Below are 16614 nucleotides of genomic sequence, written 5' to 3'. Positions count from 1 at the left end.
GGCACCTGCCGCAGAAAGGGGCAGCTGTTCTGGAGGCCCACCAACTCAAAACTGTTGAGTTCATTAACATGAGTCTTTTGGTGAAGATCAAGTGGGGGATCAGTTTAATCCACGATAAGGTTCCTGTTGGGAGTGGGGAGGGGTAGTTTCTGTGCTTGGAAAGGGAGGGAGAGGGGTGAAATGGGCAAGGTGTGTGGTAATGGAGGAATTTTTGAACTTGGCAAGCAAACAAAATGCTTGTCATCGATCAATCAGTTGTATTTATTGAGTACTCTCTGAGTGCAGGGCACTGTACTAAGTGCTTGGGAGAGTACAATATAACACATTCCCTGCCCACAGTGAGCTTACAGTCCAGAGGGGGAGGCATCCATTCATATAATAAATGAATTATGGATTTGTACATAAATGCGGTGGAGCTGGGAGGGGTGGATGGTGACTAAAGGGACCAAGTCAGAGCAAGGCAGAAGGGATGGGGAAAAAGGAAAAGAGGGCTTAGGCAAGGAAGGCCTTTTGGAGGAGATGTGCCTTCAGTAAGGCTTTGAAAGGGGAGAGAGTAACTCTGTCGGATTTGAGGACTGGAAGTGTTTCAGGCTAGAGGTAGGAGGTGGGCAAGTGGTGGGTGGTGGGCTAGACAAGATCGGGGTTCAGTGAGAAGGTTAGTGTTAGAGGACTGAATTGTGAGGGCTGGGTCAGAGTAGGAGAGTATCGAGGTGAGGTAGGAAGGGCAAAGCGATTGAGGGCTTTAAAGCCAATGGTGAGGGCTTTTTTGTTCGATGGAGAGGTGGATGGGCAATCACTGCAGTTTCTTGAGGAGTGGGGAAACATGTCCTCAGTGGTTTTTGTAGAAAAATCACTTGAGAAGCAGAGTGAAGTATGGACTGGAGTGGGCTGAGACAGGAGGCTGGGAGGTCAGCAAGGAGGCTGATGCGGTAATTAAGGTGGGATAGGATAACTGATTGGATTAATTTGGTAGCAGTTTGGATGGAGAGAAAAGGATGGATTTTAGCTACGTCATGGTGGCGGAACCAACGGGATTTAGTGAGGGATGGAATAAGTATGTTGAATGAGAGAGAGGAGTCAAGGGTAACGCCAAGGTTATTGGCTTGTGAGACGGGAAGGATCGGGGTGCCGTCTACAGTGATGGGAAAGTTAAGGGGAGGGCAGGGTTTGGGTGGGAAGATAAGAAGCTCAGTTTCAGACATATTAAGTTTGAGGTGACAGGAGGACATCCAAGTAGAGATGTCTTGAAAGGCGGGAGGAAATGTGAGACTGCAGAGGCTTGTTTATTCTAATATGGTTATGTGCAGACGAGATTATCTTCATCCACAGCATATTGATTGAGTGCCCATTTGAATCAATCAGTCAACTGATCAATGATATTTATTGAGCACCTCCTGTGAGCAGAGCACCTGTGAGCATGGGTCTAGTTCACTCGTTGTTCCGGAGGATTTTCTCATTGTCCTTCCCCTCTCGAACATCTCCATGCTTCTCTTTCTTTCTCCCCTCCCTTCCAGCCCCTGCTAGCCATTCCAGTGAAGTTTTCAAGCCCTTCAGAAGTAGAAAACTGGAATTGGGAGATAATATTCATTTGCTCATTTTCAGGGGGATTAATTGGAAATAATAATAATAATCGTATTTTTAAGCGTGCCAGACACTGTACTAGGTGCTGGGGTGGTTATAATAATAATCGTATTTTTAAGCGTGCCAGACACTGTACTAGGTGCTGGGGTGGTTACAAGCAAACCGGGTTGGGCACAGTCCCTGTCCCGTGTGGGGTTCACAATCTCAAGCCCCATTTTACAGATGAGGTAACTGAGGCACAGAGGAGTGAAGTGACTTGCCCGAGGTCACACAGCCGACAAGTGGCACGGCCAGGATTAGAACCCATGTCCTTCTGACTACCAGGCCCATGCTCTATCCGCTTTTCCATGCTGTTTCTCTATAATAATAATAATAATGGTACTTGTTTAGTGCTTACTGTACTAAGTTCTAAGGTAGCTACAAGATGATGAGGGATTGTCTCTATCCGTTGCCGAACTGTACATTCCAAGTGCTTAGTACAGTGCTCTGCACATAGTAAGCGCTCAATAAATACCACTGAATGAATGAATGATGAGGTTAAACACGGTCCATTTTCCATATGAGGCTCATAATAGTCTAATAGGAGAGAGTAGGATTTAATCCCCATTTTACAGATGAGGAAACGGAGGCACAGAGAAGTTAAGTGATTTGCCTATGGTCACACAGCAGACAAATGGCAGAGCCAGGATTAGAACCCAGGTCCTCTGACTGCCAGGCCTGTGCTCTTTCCACTGGGCCACGCTGCTTCCCGTTAAACCTGTCATTTACATGACAGGTCCATTTTATTGCCGCGATATCTTGGGGGAACACGTTTCCGTAGAAGGAAAGCCTTCCACATGCAGTTCACATCCTCTTTCATTATTTCCTTGTCATGTCCTGGCACGATGGACCGTACATTCCTTGAAGAGGGTGTATATGTGGTTCTGTTCCCGAGAACAAAACAAAGTAAATTATAAGGACCTAATACCGGCAGGACAATAGGCTCTGTCTGTGTTAAGTACCCAGTTGAAGTAAAAGGTTCATCTAGTTGAGCTCACTATTTCTAGAAAAAGTTATTTGCCCTCTGAAGAGAGAGGGACAACACAGCTTGGCAAACCTCCTTGGGATTTCTAAACTATCTTCCCTTTCAAGAGCTCAGCACTCTGAATCCGTATTTACTCAGAGTCCTCTCCACCGGATAATCCACCCACCACCAATTTTTGAGAAGGAAATTAGAGATTCTTTTTATAAACGGTGAGAGTGCCACATGCTGGGAGGAGAGGTAGGTTAGAATAGCAGGTACAGGCTCGCTCCTGGGCTGAACTTTCTTCCCTGAGATATGAGAATTGCAGAGAGGAAGACAACCAAGTGAAAGGGAGTAATTCAGAGTGCATTTGGGAGATGTGGTCAAAGTATTCGCTGACCTTTTTCTTCCTTCTCCCCTCCTTTCCTCCTCCTCTTGTTCTTCTGTTGTTTTTTTTTTCTTGTGTGTGTGTGTGTTTTCCCTCTTCTTGATTCTTATATGTCCCTCCCTCCTCCAGTTTGGGGTTCTAAAAAGTAAGGCAATTATGCGAGTGAATATGGTAGCCTGGATCTGCTCAGCTCAAGGGAAATGAGGGATTGAACAATCGCAGTTAACAGCAAATCAGTAGTATTGAAAGTCTACCGTGTGCAGAGCAGGGTTAAGCACTCCGGAGGGTACGACAGAATTACTATACGTGATTCTGGCCCCTGGGGAGCTTATAATCTAATCGGGGAGACGGACACTAACGTACATTCCAGATAAGACTACAGATTTGTTTCCAGACTATAAGCTTGTTAAGGAAAAGGATCACATCTGCTATTTCTGTTACATTGTGCTCTCCCAAGCACTTAGTACAGTGATCTGCTCAGAGTAAGTGCTCAGTGAATATCATTGATTGACTGATGAGAGGTAAAAGGACAATGTAGACCACAAAGTGGACATGGTATTCTGAATGATCCGGTCAAGATCTGATCTCCATCTACAGGAGAAAGTCACCTGCATAATTTCTCAAGCCTCAACTTCCCTTGAGGTGTAGGTGCCAAGCAAATACTTTGAGTCCATCACATTACCCTGGGGAACTAGAAAGGATCAGTTGTCACTGGCCAAATTTTACGGCTGGAAAAAGTCCGAGAGAAATCGGGGTCCTAGCCCGGGTAACAGAAAGTCCGGGTTGATCCGGGCACTTATCCTAGCCCACCTTGACTACTACATCAGCCTCCTTGCTGATTGCCCTGCCTGCTGTTTCTTCCCATTCCAGTCCTTACTTCATTCTGCTGTCCGGATCTTTTTCTAATAAATGTTCAGTCCACATTTCCCCACTCCTCAAGAATGTCCAGAGGTTGCCCATCCGCCTCCGTGTCAAACAGAAACCCTTTTCCACTGACTTTAAAGGACTCAATCACCATATTCCCTCCTATCTTACCTCACCGATTTCCTACTACAATCCAGTATGCTCACCTTTAAAGCCAACCTACTCACTGTACCTCAATCTTGTCCATCTCGGCACCGATACCTCACCCGCATCCTACCTCTGGCCTGGAATGTCCTCCCCCTTCGTATCTGACAGACCATCATTCTCTCTGTCTTCAAAGCCTTATTAAAATCCCATCTCCTCTGAGCGGCCTTCCCTGACTAAGTCTTCATTTCCCCTACTCGCTGTCCCTTCTGCACTTGGATTTATAACCTTAATTCACCCCACCCTCACCCCTACAACACTTACATTCCTATCCGTGATTTATTTTAATGCCTGTTTTCCCCGCTGGACTGTAAGCCAGAGGGCAGAGAACAAGTCTACCAAATCTGTCATATTGTCCTCTCCCTAGTGCTTAGTACAGTCTTCTGCCTACAGCAAGCATTCAATACATTTGGTCGATTGGAGTGGAGGTGGGATTAGAACCCAGCACTACTGACTCTGGCCTTTTATGGGGCCTGAGGAGATTAAGCAATGTCGGTGTTCCCAGTGTGAATTGATGAAGGTCCCATCCCTGATTTTCAGAGCTCAGAAGCAGCACCTGAGCTCCCAGGAACCTGGGAGAGGAAAGCGAGGGGTGGGACTCACTGTGAAAAACTGGAGATTTGGGTGGCTTGGACAGGCTTCTGTAGAACAGTGAGCGTGATGTTATTAAAGACCTCACCGCATTTTCGGTGGAACGTTTGGGCAGTGACCTGCTTCTGGGTGTCTGGTACCCACGAGGACCCTTCTAGCGTTCTGGATCGGCTTTCCTTATCAGAGTAAGTGCCGCGTTTGCTGTTTGGCTAAGCTCTCGGGCCTCAGCTGGGGTACTTGCACCTTTCTATAAAACCCACCGTCATTAACTCCCGGTGACTTCCTTTTTACTAATGCCGTACCTACTGGCAGCATAAATCCAATGCCAGCTGAGCAAAAACTGAGCCTCTGGAAAGAAAAAGGCCCACACAGATGATTTTTTTTCCCACCGAATTTGCTGGTTTGACATTTTAAAAACCTCACAGTTTTACTTGATATTTGTCTCATTTGTCCTTATCTATTAGGAGTCGGGATCCTTGTTCCCTTGAAGTTCATGGCTTCACCCGTTTGCAGGGGAAAAATCATTTCGAGGCTTAAAAATAATTTTTTTCTTTTTTTTTTCCTACTCCAATCGAACTCGAAAAGAATGGTGCCGGTTTTCAGTCCCAAAGGGATTCTCTCTGAGAAGATGAGAAGCAGGTGGAAGTGGTATTTGACAGCAAACAGCCCTTTCCCTTCAGCTGTCCCTGCTGCTAAGCACTGAACGGTCCCTTAGTGGCGGGGAAGGGAGGAGGTGGCCTTCTCAGGTCGGGAAGTACTCCAGGCCCCGGGAGATGCGTGAACCCGGATCACTCTCGCAGCAAACCGACATCGCTGAAACCCAACGATCCTCCCGAGGAAGCATCCAGTTGAGGGGAGGGCTGATTCTTTGCTTCGAGCATCAGACGTGCACTGGGTGATTTTGGATAGGGGTAATTTGTGAAGCTTCTCGGAGGTTTGATGCGCCGTAATTCCAGGGACGAGGGAGATTGCAAGTGGTATTAGAAACAGTTACTTCATACGGGTTCTCGGCTGCAAAATCTCGGAACGGAGATTCGTCCGCTGTCTGGACAAGACCTGTGCTCTACCTTGTTCTCTCTCTCACCACCGACCTCTTGCTCACTCCTTTCTTTCTAGAACTCTCCCTGCTTTTCCATCTGGTAGACCTCTGTTCTCATTCATTCATTCAACCGTACTTATTGAGCGTTCACTGTCTGCAGAGCATTGTACTGAGCACTTGGGAGGGTACAGTAAAACAATAAACAGACACATTCCCCGTCCACAAGGAGCTTACAGTCTGCAGGATGACTTTAGCCCCTCTGAAATCCCATCTCCTTCAGGAGGCCTTCCCAACACCATGCTGAGCTCTTAGCACTGCACTAAATGCCCTCACTCCCGACCCTACTGAATTCCAACTATCACTTCAGAACTCCTACATCACCTAAGCACTCGAATAGTCTCTTCCTCTCTCCCCTGGGATTCATTCTCATTGGTATATACTCAGTAGAGTATATACCAAGCTTCTTCCAATCTGTAATGGATTTTAGTGTCTCTCTCTCCCTTGCTAGACTGTAAGCTTCTTGAAAGCAAGGGTAATTTTTACTAATTCTACTGTAGTCTTCCTAGCTCTTAGAACAGTACTCGGCACAGAATTCAGGTTCAGTGTGTACACTTAATGGATTGATTGATCAGAGACTCCATCACTGGAGTATGGGTTATCAGACCTAGGCCAGCAGTACAGATTTTGGTTTATTCACAGTTTGATTGCAATTATTGGTAATTGGGCTTTTCACTCCTTCCCTCCACCTTTCTCTGTGAGGGAAGGCTATTTTAGCCGGCCCTATTAAGATGACAAATGCCGTATGATAAAACGCTGAAAAGCGATTCCCTAGACGGGTCATTAATGGCTCAAACAAAATGGAGATTTACAAAATTCCTAAACGATAGGAACCTTTTTGTGTAATGGAGGGAATTCTTGTTTCTCTGAAGGAGTGACCCCCACGGAGGCTGGTACGTAAGTGTACTGCAAGGTATGGAATTCATCATGCAGTGGCAGGTTTTACAGTCCTATAAATGCTGGTTCAATACAGATTTACTCACGTAGGCACTTAACGCTACAAACATACAAATTATTTGATGTTTTGCGCTTGTGAAACTTCAGCAGTTCTGCTGCGCGAGGGGGTTGATTGTGCCACCTGATAGAGATTTATGCTTCTCTCTGGAATTCGGCATCTGAATTGGGTCTGAGGGGAGGTAGGTTGGAGGAGAGTCCTTGCTTGATTGCACAGAGTTTCTCCTGGAAGCTGCTGGGACTTGCTGGGAATAGTAATCCCAGCAGCCAAAGGTTGTCATTCAGTTGTGAAAACACAATCCGGGAGCAACCTGCCTTCTGACTGTGAGAATCTGGATGCTTTAGGTTTGGCCTGGTCTCAGGTTCTGTCTGGCAGAAATGCACCTGTGGCTTTACGGTCCCTTGGCATGAATTGGGGGACAATCAATCGATCATAATGATGTTGGTATTTGTTAAGTGCTATGTGCCGAGCACCGTTCTAAGCGCCGGGGTAGATACAGGGTAATCAGGTTGTCCCACGTGAGGCTCACAATCTTAATCCCCATTTTACAGATGAGGTAACTGAGGCACAGAGAAGTTGAGTGATTTGCCCACAGTCACACAGCTAAGTGGCAGAGCCGGAATTCGAATCCATGACCTCTGACTCCCAAGCCCGGGCTCTTTCCATTATGAGCCACGCTGCTTCTCATATACACTGAGTACTTGCAGTGTGCAGAGCGAGCACTTGGGAGAGTATAATATCACAGTGTTGGTAGATAGATTCCCTGCCCACAACAAGCTTACGGTCTGAAGGGAAGAGAGGCTTTTTGAGCGCTTACTGTGTGCAGAGCACCGTACTGAGCACTTTCCATCCTCTGCTCCTCTTGGACAAGCTCCAGTGCTCCTCTGGACCCGAACTTCCTTTTGGAAAGTCCAAGGCTCCGGAAAGGGGCTTGGGATTTGTAGGGCCCAGTCAAGCAAATGCCCCTGGGAGTAGAAAGGGCATTCGTCTTACATTCTATTTGTGAGTTTACTTTCTGTTCAAGGACTCTGGATATTCAGTCGGTGAGAAGCAGCGTCGCTTGTTGGAGAGAGCAAGGGCTTGGGAGCCAGAGGGACCTGGGTTCTAATCCTAGCTCTGCCACTAGTCTGCTGGGTAAGTCCCTTCTCTTCTCTGTGCCTCAGTTACCCCATCTGTAAAATGGCGATTAAGACTGTGAGCCCCGTGTGGGACAATGACTGTCCAACCTGATTAACTTGTATCACTACCCAGTGTTAGTACAGTGTCTGACACATAGTAAGCACTTAACAAATACGAGATGTTCTTCCTTTTGACTCTATTTATCGCCATCGTTCTCGTCTGTCCGTCTCCCCCGATTAGACCGTAAGCCCGTCAAACGGCAGGGACTGTCTCTATCTGTTGCTGACTTGTTCATTCCAAGCGCTTAGTACAGTGCTCTGCACATAGTAAGCGCTCAATAAATACTATTGAATGAAATACCATAAAAAAATCAATCAGTCATATTTATTGAGCACTCGTGTGCAGAACACTGTACTCAGTGCTTGGAAGAGTGTAACAGACTTGGTTGACGTATTCATTATCATCTTGCTGTGTGCAGAACTCTGTACTTAGCGCTTAGCAGTATCAGAGTTGGCAGACACAATCCCTGCCTAAAAGGAGCTTACAGTCTAGAGGGGAAGACGGACATTAAAACCAATTACAGATATGTACAAAAATGCTGTGGTCTGAAGGCGGAGAATACCAATGCCAACCACGAGGGTGGTACAGAAAAGGGAGTGGGAGTTGGGGAATGAAGGCTGAGACGATCCCTTTGACGAAATATGATGGTAGCAGGGAATGTCAACACTACCTGCTCTCTTTGCCAGTCGGTTCATTTTACAGCGCTCCGAACCACGCTACTCTTTCAGGATTTAAAGTTCTAAGTGTAAATCGGGTTATAGTCTACATAGCTTGTTACTTTCACGGATTCATCTTAATCTGTCCTTTTGGTTCCCCTATGGGAATGAGTGGAAATGATTAATATTGAGCAAATCCAGTCAGAGCGACTTTGTGGCAGAAATGTTAGATTGTCCCAAACGGCCTTGCTTTTGTTTTCTCCCTTGAACACACTGACACTTGTTAGAGTCGTGCTCAGTGCGTGAACCATCCCCCGATGACTCCTGGACAATGGCTATAAATCTCTATTATTTGGCTCTTATTGTCTTGTTATCCAAGAGCTGTCGACACCGATTCTTGGGGGAGGTGAGCCCAGGTGTTTCCACACGAAGAGAACAAGTACGGTTTTCCCTTAAACCCATAGATTCCTGTCCTCCCTAAACGGGAACGGGGGCAGCCGGTGCAGTCGAAAGAGCTCGCGTCCTGGCTGTCAGGAGATTGGAGTTCCGACTGATCCAGACTCAGCTGTGTGACTTTGGGCGAGTCACTTAACTTCTCTGTGCCTCAGTTACCTCATCTGTAAAATGGGGATAAAGACTGCGACCCCCACGGGGGACAACCTGATCACCTTGTATCCTCTCCAGTGCTTAGAACAGTGCTTTGCACAAAGTAAGCGCTTAACAAATGCCATCATTATTATTAGAGTTCTAGTCTCAGGTATGACCTTCTCCCGCTGTATGACCCGGATCAAGTCATGACCTTTCTGGACCTCAGTTTTATCCTCTCTAAGATGGGTACGATAAGACCCACTTCTCCGTATCTCACCAGTTTGAGGAGAAAATATAGTGAAGCAAGCGCGCTTTGGAAAAATCAGGCAGCAGAAAAACCAGGTATCATTAATGGGCCCAAAAGAAGCACTAGCAGGCAACTGTATTCTGATCCTGGCTCTACTACGTACCCGGTAAGTGACGTTGGGCCAGTCACTCACTTAGCTTCTCTATGCCTCACTTCCCTCATCTGCATAATGGGGATTCAATCCCTCTTCTCCCTCCTCTTTAGACTGAGAGCCCCATGTGAGACCCGATTGACTTGTATTTACCGCAGCACTTAATAGAGTGTTTGACTTAAAGTAAGCCTTTAACAAACACCACTATTATTATTATAATTATGAGGGCTTACACTCTAATGGGAGAGACAGTGATACAGATATTTTTATTATGCCATGTCAGAGCTGAAAATCCTTTGGAGTTGCATTTATCTCAAAGAGACTCATCTATCTTTTGGATGGGATCTAGACACCCTCCTCGCCTGAAAAAAAAGAAGTCCAGCCTTTCTATAAACACCATTCTTTCCCTAGAGTTCGGTATTGTAACGTTTTAGTGATCCAGGAACACTGCCAAGATCACACCCTGTACCACCTGCTGATCTCTCAGTGAAGTCTTCCCAGAATAATCTGCTTCCATTCCCAATCACGAGAAGGGTTCCAGAGTTGAAACCCCCTCCCAGGAAAGCTGGCGGTAGCTATAATCGAATATAGGATCGTTGAACGCTTAGAAAAACAAGGCCAACTGGAAACATCAACCTGTTTTCCGTAAGGGGAGGTTAAACCTCTCCAGTCTCCTGGAGGTTTTTGCAGGGAGATCGATTTGGATTTAGGCCAATAGCAGATGAAATTATCAGTCGATCGATAGTATTTATTGGGTACAAAGGGCACTTGGGGAGTTCGGGAGAGATAGAAGACTCGATCCCCGCCTTTAAGGAGCTGATCGCTTAATAGCCTACACGTGCATGCACACACAATTTTGTATTCAGCCTATTGTTAGGGAATAGTTTGCCCCTGCCTGGGTCTTCTTTGACCTCTCCATCATCAGACTTTCCACTTCAGGTGAACCACCCCCATGCATGAGGTGACATCTCAGAGAATATATTTCCTACTCCAGTTCTCTTGTGAGAATAAATGTCAAATGCAAACATGGTTGTTGTTGTCCAGGACAAAGAAACGTAACGTGTCTGAATTGTTATACTCTCCGCCTTCTTCAGGTTGTGACAACACAATCCATCCCCTGTGCTATTCCCTTGTGGCGCAGTTTTGATCTGACACGGAAACAACTCAAAAACGGTAATTGTGAGAACAGTGCTTTGCACATAGTAAGTACTCAATAAATACGATTAAAGATAATAGACTGTACACCATGGTGGAGAGAGCTAGGCCTGAGAGTCAGGAGAATGGTGTTCTAATCCTCAGTCCACCACTGACTGACAGTGTGATCTTGGGCAAGTCACTGCCCTTCTCTGAGGCTTGATTTCCCCATCTATACTTGTCTCGATTTCCTCAACTTAGACTGAAGTCTCACGTGTGAAAGGAACTGCCTACGAACTGATCCTCTCACACCTACCGCAGCACCGTACTCTTAGCGCCATTCTCTGTGCTTAAAACATCCGATGAATATTATTATTCTGGGATGGACATGGAGCAGAAAAACAAATCACCAGCATTAGTGTCCACAGAGGAGTACGTGAAGGCAAAAAATGCACACACCAGAGAGACATCCAATAGAAATCACCAAGATTGCAAAAGAGACCCTTTCAAATTAGCACAGGTTGGAAAAAGCTTCTACTAGTCCCCCTGTAATCATTTATTTCCAAACCTCACCTTAGTTTCAGCCAAGGTGATCAATACAAAAGGTTAATGCTAAACAAATTCAACAGTTTCTGATAGATTTTAAGTACCTTGAGGGTAAAGGTTATGTCTACCATCTCTATTGTCCTCTCCCAAGATGCACGGAGTAAGTGCTCAATAAATACTCTTGACTAATTGAAGTTTGGGAGCAGAATAAAAATGTGCCTTTTTCCTAGATGATTAGAATATAAAAGAGAGTCTAACCAATACATTTCATAATAGTAATTGTGGTTTTTGTTTGTATGTGCTAAACACTCGGGTACATTCAAGACGATTAGATCAGATGCCGTTTCTGCTCCAAACGGGGATCACAGTGTATTTAATTCCCATTTTACATATGCCGAAACTGAGGCAGGGAGAGTCGAGTGACTTGCCCAGGGTCACTCATCAGGCAAGTGGCAGAGTCAGGATTAGAACCCGGGCTTTCTGACTCCCAGTCCTGTGCTCTTTCCATTAGGCCAAGCTGCTTCTAATTATTCATTTTGTATGTAGGTGGTCCTTTATGAGTAACAGAAGGCAGTCTTTTTTTTTTTTTTTCCAAAAGGAAAGATATTATAAGCCATTTTTTAAATCGTACTGACACATTTTTACTGAGACTTGGAGACAGATTTTAGTTAGAAATTAGTTTTCTGGAGCTTTAGCAGTTGAGTGTCCCGGAGTCCATACAGTTTCCTAACTTCATAATCTCCTAAATTTGTCTGGACGAGGTGGATGGGTTCACTCGTTTCATCGGCGAGGTGTGCTTTGAAATCTTTATGTTACGGAATCCAATTTTACAGTGCTTGTTTTACTAAAGGTCTCAAAACTTAAACCTACCCAGAGCCTGTCCAGCCTGGGATCCTGGAAATCTGGGGGAAGCACAATTCCACCACACTATTAGTTAGGGAGAGAAGTCAGAGGACTGAGGATATGACTGACTGGGAAGAGCAGTGATGGGGAATGGAGGGAGGTTCAAAGTGGACACGGGAAGGACACGGGGAGTTTTGGTGACGGGCTCAAAATGTAGTCTTGGCAAGTCAGAGAAGAAAACGTGACGTTCCTCAAATCGGTGGGTTTTGGTTTTTTTCTGCCTCTAAAGAAATGCCAGTTAGAGGTATCGATGAATCAGTGCATTCATTGAGTCTTACTGTGTGCAGAACACATGAATTAAGCATTTGGAGAGTTGTCAGATGCCTACCGACGGGGAGCTTCTAGACTATGGGGGAAACTGCCAGTGTACAGATCACCCAGTTTGGAACTCTACATTTGTGCAACAGCACACAACCTAAGCGCTCAGTGAAAACCACTGACTGATTGATTGATTTGACAAATACTTTTATTTACTCTCATGCAGAGTAAATATTACCTGCTCTTTTTGGCTCAATCACTCAGCTTTATGAGATCTTGCTGTAGTTTAGCAAGTGACATCTGTGTGACACCCCCTGCAAAAAAAAGAGCCAGTGTCATCTCCAAATGTGGAGCTTTTGCTGTGCCCATTGACGTTGAGATCGTCTATTAAAAATAATAATGATAATAACAATATTGGCACTTGTTCAGGACTTACTATGTCCCAAACACTGTTCTAAGCACTAGGGTAGATACAAGGTACTCAGGTTGGACACAGTCCCTGTCCCACACGGGGCTCACAGTCTTAATCCCCATTTTACAGCTGAGGGAACTGAAGCTCAGAGAAACGAAGCGACTTGCCCGAGGTCACACAGCAGACAAGTGACGGAGCCGGGATTAGAACTCACATCTTCTGACTCCCAAGCCCGTGCTCTTGCCAATAGGCAAGATGTTAACCAAATCGGTCCTAGCACCATTCCTCAGGGACTACATGATTCTTCCTCCCCCGCCCCCATTCTTTTAGTCCTTCCTCTTTGTTGATTATAGCCAGTTTTCTTTCCAGGACAGGACGTTCTCTTGGCTTTATCAAAGGCTTCTTGTGTGGAACCTTGTCAGTGGCCATCCAAAAACCCAGTCCGATGAGCCAAACTGGCACACTTTCCCCTTTCAAAGCCCTACTAAGAGCTCACCTCTTCCAGAAGGCCTTCCCAGACTAAGCCCCCCTTTTCCTCTGCTCCCCCTTCCTTCCCCATCACCCTCATCCCCTCCCTTTGCTCTACCCCTCTCCCTGCTCCACAGCACTTGTGGGTATATATGTACATATTTATAATCCGGTTTATTTCATTAATGATATGTACATTTATATTGATGCTATTGATGCTTGCTTACTTGTTTTGATGTCTGGCTTCCCCCTTCTAGACTTGAGCCCACTGTGGGCAGGGATTGTCTCTATCGTCTTCATTCTTTCCAAGCGCTCAGTACAGTGCTCTGCACACAGTAAGCGCTCAATTCATACAATTGAATGAATGAGGGGAGAGTCTAGCATAGTAGTCACTACCTGGTTATGGTGAGATGGCATCCATGAGGTTGAATGAGTAAGAGAGAGAAAACCTCTTGCCCCCCTGGCTCAGCGGCGACTGAAAATCCAGCAATCCACCTCTTCTGCTCTCATGCTCAAACCCCAGTGGGTAAGAGAGAAAAGATGCGTTGTATCCCCAGCAGAACATGCCCCTGATGGCTTGAGTTGATCCACCATAGCTATTAATGAACAACTGCGGTATTTGTTAGGCACTTACTATGTGCCAAGCACTGAGCTAAGCGCCGGGGTAGATACCATACAAGCTGATCTGACACCCCCTTGCCCCACAGGGGAGGCATTTAATCCCCATTTTACGGATGAGGAAAATGAGGCCGAGAGAAGTAGAGCGACCTGTCCAAGGTCACACGGCAGGCAAGCGGCCGAGGCAGGATTGGAACTCAGGCCACCTGGCTCTCAATCCTGTGCTCTGCCACGGGGCTTTTCCAGGCTCGTCTGAAATGGAAACGTTCAGTATCAGGAACTCTCCAGAGCCACGGTCTAGAGTGTCAACAGGGGGATGTATCAGACGTAAGGAGGAGGAGGCGTGCACACCCCTCTTCCTAAAGGTAAAGAGGGGACACTTCATCCACCGTGAATAAATAGTCCAGCTAAAGGAGGCCAGGCTTGCCTCGGTCTCTAGGAAGCCATTCCTATTCACGGAGCCTTTTGATTGTGCTCTGAGGTCCCGTTAGGAATCATCTGTTGGAGGCAGCAGTCTGGTCTTAATGACCCAGGGAAGGACTTTCTAATGAGCCCTGACAGCAGCCCGAGCCTTCCCTGTGGCGGGAGGAAGGTGATGGACACGGTAAAGGAGGTGCGTACGGTGGGGGGGCTTGCGCCTCTTCATCTGATATCTTTGTCCGGGAATCGAGAGTGAAGCTCACCGGACAACGGAGCCGCCCGTCGCGACGGCTACGGAAGGATTTTCGACCGCTTTGGAGGCGTTCTACAAAATTAAGTATACGAATTGTTTTTCTTATTGGCAACTATCGATCTCTGGCTGTGCCAGTCTCTCTCATTAACACTTTTATTACCTTGTCAATCACAGAGCCACCTGCACTCACCAGAGGCTAAAAGGATTTACCATTATTAACAAAACTGCCGGGTGTCTCGGAGCAGTCGATGCTGCCGAAAGTGGAAGGGGAAATCAGCGGGGATTTCCATGGTGTTTGAGGATACCGAATGCAATTTAGAGTAGAAAAACGCCTAGGTTCCACTCCAAAATCGTTTGGTTAAGAAACAGAATACCCTGCCCCTCCCGAACGCCTATAATCCCCGATTTCTCTTGGCGTTTAGGTTGTGTTAGTTGAAGCTAGTTTTGAGGAGACTTTCTCGTTCAGATAGAAGTGAAAAATTCCATCAAAGATTGTCACATACGCCCAGTTAGCTGTTCTTATTGTTTCCACTAACGGTGCCCTATTTGAGCAAACAGATTAGCTGTTAATTGGTATCCTCTAAATCAGTCTGGTGCCCCTATTTGCTATTTTTTCCCATTAGCAATCAAAGTCAGTAGGGACAGGCTTGAGTTCCAAGCCCCAGTGCATTGATAAAAATGCCGTATTGTTTGCCGGGTGGTTGGAAAATTGCCCATCCGGCCCCCGTTCTAGTTTCCCCCGATTACCTTCCCATTGTAGAGCATTGCTTTCATCTGGCTACGGCATCATTTGATTGCTTCTTTACAGTGGGTAGGGTTTCAAAGGATTCTTGGAATAACGGAATGGATTCTGTGTGTTACAGAAAAGGAAACTGAATCTTTGGGTCAGGAGTCCTGTGGAAATATGAAAGCTACAGTGATCTTGTAGTCGCCGTCATAGTCCTAATGAAATAATAATAATAGTGATAGTAATAATCATTTGTTACGCACTTACTATACATCAAGCACTGTTGCTAAGCACTGGGCTAGAGGCGATACAGTCATATTGGACCCAGTCCCTGTCCTCTACTGTTTATTTTTAAAGAATTAGCGACTGTTTCATTCTCTAGACCGTGAGCTCGTTGTGGGCAGGGATCGTCACTACTTACTGTTGTACTCTCCCAAGTGCTTAATACAGCGCTCTGCACACAGTAAACTCTTAATATGAATGAATCAATGATTTCATTCTCTAGACCGTGAGCTCATTGTGGGCAGGGATTGTCACTACTTACTGTTGTACTGTACTTTCCCAAGTGCTTAGTACAGTGCTCTGCTCACAGTAAACTCGTAATCGATACGAATAAATGAATGAATACCTTCCGAGTACAATGCATCACATTCAAAGGATGCACAATAGATACTATTATTATCCCTACTTCTCTCAAAGGCCTCTTTTCTCAGCCTTTTCCTCTTTTCTACATTGTATCTCTGAAAATCATTACCAAACACACCCTTTGTCCCCTTCAAAGAATGGGAAATTTCCACATTGAATTCTATTCCTCAAAAATGGTCCCTGTGAACTCAGGCGAAGGAAACTTTAGAGCTCTCCGGCCCCTACCTTCTGTAGACGCAGAACCGAGGGTCAGAATGGGGGGCAAAAATCAGTCCGGTGAAAGGCAAAATACTATCCAGAGAGCCACAGGGCCCCCATGATCGCCTTGGAGATAAAAAACAAAAAGAAAAATCTGAGTAGCAGCAAATGAAAACTCCGTCATTCTCCCCACAATATTCCCCTTTTGTGAGCTCCCTCGGGGGAGGCTGCCGTTGTTGAGAGATGATGGTTTTTAGGGTGTTTACTCAGTGACCTGCAAATTTTACTAGCTTCTCGATATGTCCTTTTCCCAGTTTACAAAGCTGCTTCCACAGTTTTCACCAAAGCCGTGTCCCCTTGTCCACAGGGACTAGCTGCGGTCGGTCGTTATGTGGAGTTCATTCATTCAGTAGTATTTATTGAGCGCTTACTATGTGCAGAACACTGTACTAAGCGCTTGGGATGAACAAGTCGGCAACAGATAGAGACAGTCCCTGCCGTTTGACGGGCTTACGGTCTAATCGGGGGA

This window comes from Ornithorhynchus anatinus, chromosome 10 (assembly GCF_004115215.2).
Source record: "Ornithorhynchus anatinus isolate Pmale09 chromosome 10, mOrnAna1.pri.v4, whole genome shotgun sequence".
In the NCBI taxonomy this organism is placed as follows: Eukaryota; Metazoa; Chordata; class Mammalia; order Monotremata; family Ornithorhynchidae; genus Ornithorhynchus; species Ornithorhynchus anatinus.
This window is presented reverse-complemented; position numbering follows the sequence as displayed.